At 48.4% G+C, this 5,388-nt stretch overlaps 2 non-coding genes across 2 annotated transcripts in view; both read right to left on the bottom strand.

Moving 5' to 3' along the window:
- The window catches only part of LOC131269961 (large subunit ribosomal RNA), a 4,085-nt gene extending 3,965 nt beyond the window's left edge, over positions 1-120 (bottom strand). Inside the window, exon 1 of the ribosomal RNA XR_009179117.1 lies at positions 1-120. This exon is cut by the window's left edge and continues 3,965 nt beyond it. This is a non-coding gene — a ribosomal RNA (large subunit ribosomal RNA).
- A 487-nt stretch (positions 121-607) lies between these two features.
- Positions 608-762, bottom strand: LOC131269960 (5.8S ribosomal RNA). The gene has a single exon (XR_009179116.1). It is a non-coding gene; the product is annotated as a 5.8S ribosomal RNA (ribosomal RNA).
- Between the last annotated feature and the right edge of the window lie 4,626 nt (positions 763-5,388).

Raw genomic sequence — 5,388 nt, forward strand, 5'->3', positions numbered from 1 at the left:
CCTACGTGCTGAGCTTCTCCCGTTTCGCTCGCAGCTACTCAGGGAATCCCGGTTGGTTTCTTTTCCTCCCCTTATTAATATGCTTAAATTCAGGGGGTTGTCACACATGAACTGAGGCTTATGTACCTTGCGGTTGTTATCGTCACATCTGGCTTGCGACTACTTTGTTTCAATGTCCAATATGTACCGTTGGACTCGGTTAACGGGCTGTTAGCCCGCGTGTGGTTTAACTCACTGATACCTTCCTTTGCCCATACGCTAGTTTGTTTGTGTTCCTTTGGTCAACTTCCATACTTGAATCATTTGTGCTACCGCTGCTGCTTCGACGCTACTTTGACATCTTCGCTTCTATTTAAATAAATAAATAAGCTGAAGCTAGACATCAGTAAACACCACCACAGACACCACAAGCACGCCTTCTCCTCGTACTTCCGCCTCACGCGGGAACACGGACGCTCTAAATACTTCGAATTCCAATGCCAGTATATTGTAAACCACGGGTTCTTTAATGCTAGCGGGTCGTCGCGACCCTAGTTAACATCATGGTGCACGTCTCGTGACGGGTGTCACGGCGTAGTTAAATGTATGCGATACATTTCTCAAATATAAGCGCTCAGTCATCTGTACATCATGGTAGGTTCCCACGACGTGCAATATGCGTTCAACTTATCAATGTTCATGTGTCCTGCAGTTCACATTATGACGCGCAGTTAGCTGCGGTCTTCATCGATCCATGAGCCGAGTGATCCACTGCCGAGGGTGACTAACTTGCGTAAGCCGCCGCTGTGCGCGTATACCCGTTCCCCGTAGGGAGGAGCAAGCCGCCGCTTAGAGACGAAGCATAAAGTGTCCTCATTCCACATAGGGCAAGCTGGATGAATCCATTTTACCCAGGACGGCCGAAGCGGCGTGGACCAGGGGAGAACTGAACCTTATACTTCACACCACAGTAAGTCTACGTGTCCTCTTCCACATAGGGCAAGCTAGAACTAACTATCTTACCCAGGACTGCCGAAGCAGCGTGGACCAGGGGAGGAACACACTTTTCATGGAAACGTAAGGCATCCATGACTGCCATAACGTAAGCCGCCGCTGTGCGCGTATACCCGTTCCCCGTAGGGAGGAGCAAGCCGCCGCTTAGAGACGAAGCATAAAGTGTCCTCATTCCACATAGGGCAAGCTGGATGAATCCATTTTACCCAGGACGGCCGAAGCGGCGTGGACCAGGGGAGAACTGAACTTTATACTTCACACCACAGTAAGTCTACGTGTCCTCTTCCACATAGGGCAAGCTAGAACTAACTATCTTACCCAGGACTGCCGAAGCAGCGTGGACCAGGGGAGGAACACACTTTTCATAGAAACGTAAGGCATCCATGACTGCCATAGTGCGTAAGCCGCCGCTGTGCGCGTAAACCCGTTCCCCGTAGGGAGGAGTCAAGCCGCCGCTTAGAGACGAAGTATGAAGTGTCCTCTTCCACATAGGGCAAGCTAGAATGAACTATCTTACCCAGGACCGCCGAAGCAGCGTGGACCAGGGGAGAACTGAACTTTATACTTCACACCACAGTATTGAGTAATGTGCCCTCTTCCACATAGGGCAAGCTGGAATGTTCCATTTTACCCAGGACGGCCGAAGCGGCGTGGACCAGTGGAGGACTACACAATCATGAGGTTTGATATCGACTTGTGTGTTTCAATAGGATACCGATGGTATGGTTTGAACCGATTTGATTTAGCCATTCTGAAGTCATCACTTGGTTGAAGCGCTGAACTAGGGAGGCATCGTTTACATATATATTGGTTTTCGCATGCTCTACTAGGTTAATGTCATGAGGTTGGCTATCGAGCATGCCCAAGTGATGACTTGATTGTGTGCTTGCTTGAATTCTTCACATTTCATACCATCGGTTAGTTGTCGAATCATTCCTCGATCATAACCTTCGTTCTTGGTTCATGTATGCTCTCTTCCACATAGGGCAAGCTAGAATTAACTATCTTACCCAGGACCGCCGAAGCAGCGTGGACCAGGGGAGAACTATACTTTGTCTTGTATGCCCTCTTCCACATAGGGCAAGCTAGAACTAACTATCTTACCCAGGACCGCCGAAGCAGCGTGGACCAGTGGAGGACTATACTTTGTTCATAACACCACAGTATTGAGTAATGTGCCCTCTTCCACATAGGGCAAGCTAGAATGAACTATCTTACCCAGGACCGCCGGAGCAGTGTGGACCAGTGGAGGACTACACAATCATGAGGTTTGATATCGACTTGTGTGTTTCAATAGGGTACCGATGGTATGTTTTGAACCGATTTGATTTAGCCATTCTGAAATCATCACTTGGTTGAAGCGCTGAACTAGGGAGGGGCATCGTTTACATATATATTGGTTTTCGCATGCTCTACTAGGTTAATGTCATAGGGTTGGCTATCGAGCATGCCCAAGTGATGACTTGATTGTGTGCTTGCTTGAATTCTTCACATTTCATACCATCGGTTAGTTGTCGAATCATTCCTCGATCATAACCTTCGTTCTTGGTTCATGTATGCTCTCTTCCACATAGGGCAAGCTAGAATTAACTATCTTACCCAGGACCGCCGAAGCAGCGTGGACCAGGGGAGAACTATACTTTGTCTTGTATGCCCTCTTCCACATAGGGCAAGCTAGAACTAACTATCTTACCCAGGACCGCCGAAGCAGCGTGGACCAGTGGAGGACTATACTTTGTTCATAACACCACAGTATTGAGTAATGTGCCCTCTTCCACATAGGGCAAGCTAGAATGAACTATCTTACCCAGGACCGCCGGAGCAGTGTGGACCAGTGGAGGACTACACAATCATGAGGTTTGATATCGACTTGTGTGTTTCAATAGGGTACCGATGGTATGTTTTGAACCGATTTGATTTAGCCATTCTGAAGTCATCACTTGGTTGAAGCGCTGAACTAGGGAGGGGCATCGTTTACATATATATTGGTTTTTGCATGCTCTACTAGGTTAATGTCATGAGGTTGGCTATCGAGCATGCCCAAGTGATGACTTGATTGTGTGCTTGCTTGAATTCTTCACATTTCATACCATCGGTTAGTTGTCGAATCATTCCTCGATCATAACCTTCGTTCTTGGTTCATGTATGCTCTCTTCCACATAGGGCAAGCTAGAATTAACTATCTTACCCAGGACCGCCGAAGCAGCGTGGACCAGGGGAGAACTATACTTTGTCTTGTATGCCCTCTTCCACATAGGGCAAGCTAGAATTAACTATCTTACCCAGGACTGCAAAGCAGCGTGGACCAGTGGAGGACTATACTTTGTTCATTACACCACAGTATCAAGTATGATGTCCTCTTCCACCATAGGGCAAGCTAGAACTAACTATCTTACCCAGGACCGCCGAAGCAGTGTGGACCAGGGGAGGACTATACTTTATACTTCACACACTAGCCATACTGAAGTCATCACTTGGTTGAAGCGCTGAACTACGGCGGGGTAATCGTTTACAGGTTATAATCATATAGCTGCATGCTCATTAGTAGATAATGGAATATTGTATGGCAATATGAGCATGCCCAAGTGATGACTTTGTTTCAAGCTCAACAGGTAGGGTATTGAGTCCTCTTCCACATAGGGCAAGCTAGAATGAACTATCTTACCCAGGACCGCCGGAGCAGCGTGGACCAGTGGAGGACTATACCTTGTCCATTACACCACAGTATTAAGTATTGTGTCCTCTTCCACATAGGGCAAGCTAGAATTAACTATCTTACCCAGGACCGCCGAAGCAGCGTGGACCAGATGAGGACTATACTTTATACTTCACACCACAGTTTTGAGTACGCCTTGCATAAAGTATCTAGTTTGAACCACGAGGGCTCACAATGTAGAACCGCGAGGGCTCTAGTACCGATTCTCTCGGTACGGCTTGGTCCGTGTTCCTTTATGCTTGTACTCTAAGTATTAAGTATTGTGTCCTCTTCCACATAGGGCAAGCTAGAACTAACTATCTTACCCAGGACCGCCGAAGCAGTGTGGACCAGGGGAGGACTATACTTTATACTTCACACACTAGCCATACTGAAGTCATCACTTGGTGGGGGTGAACTACGGCGGTATCTATCGTTTTGGTTCGGTCTATATAGGGTCGCTTGCATGCTCATTCGAATATAATGTAATTGTGTATGGCAATATGAGCATGCCCAAGTGATGACTTTGTTTCAAGCTCAACAGGTAGGGTATTGAGTCCTCTTCCACATAGGGCAAGCTAGAATGAACTATCTTACCCAGGACCGCCGGAGCAGCGTGGACCAGTGGAGGACTCTATACTTTATACTTCACACCACAGTATTGAGTACGACTTGCATAAAGCCCCTAATGAGAACCACGAGGGCTCTCTCAATGTAGAACCACGAGGGCTCTAGTACCGATTCTCTCGGTACGGCTTGGTCCGTGTTCCTTTATGCTTGTACTCGCGAAAAGTCTCAACCCGGAGGTCTTGACTTTGTATTGTCATAGTTGGACTACGACGGGGCATCCGACCATTGCTGATCGAACACCCCTGATTCACCATCTTTCGGGTAGGCGGTACGCGTACCTCCGGACGCGGAAGTCTCAACCCGGAGGTCTTGACTTTGATTGTCATAGTTGGACTACGACGGGGTATCCGACTCATCGAATACCCCAGAAGCACACCATCTTTCGGGTAGGCGGTACGCGTACCTCCGGACGCGGAAGTCTCAACCCGGAGGTCTTGACTTTGATTGTCATAGTTGGACTACGACGGGGTATCCGACTCATCGAATACCCCAGAAGCACACCATCTTTCGGGTAGGCGGTACGCGTACCTCCGGACGCGGAAAGTCTCAACCCGGAGGTCTTGACTTTGGTTGTCATAGTTGGACTATGACGGGGCATCCGACCATTGCTGATCGAACACCCCTGTTACACCATCTTTCGGATAGGCGGTGCGCGACACCACCGACGCGGAAAGTCTCAACCCGGAGGTCTTGACTTTATATTGTTGGATAGTCCTCTTCCACTATAGGGCAAGCTGGAAATATTCCATTTTACCCAGGACTGCCGAGGCAGCGTGGACCAGGGGAGAACTTCACGGAATCTTCAGGCATCCATGATTGCCATAGTGCGTAAGCCGCCGCTGTGTGCGTCAACTCGTTCCCCGTGAGGAGGAGTCTAGCCGCCGCTAAAAGACGAAGCATTAAGTGTCCTCATTCCACTATAGGGCAAGCTAGAATGAACTATCTTACCCAGGACCGCCGAAGCAGCGTGGACCAGGCGAAGACTATACTTTATACTTCACACCACAGTATTGAGTACGACTTGCATAAAGCCCCTAATGAGAACCACGAGGGCTCTCTCAATGTAGAAC

This window comes from Anopheles coustani (assembly GCF_943734705.1).
Source record: "Anopheles coustani chromosome X unlocalized genomic scaffold, idAnoCousDA_361_x.2 X_unloc_113, whole genome shotgun sequence".
Lineage (NCBI taxonomy): Eukaryota > Metazoa > Arthropoda > Insecta > Diptera > Culicidae > Anopheles > Anopheles coustani.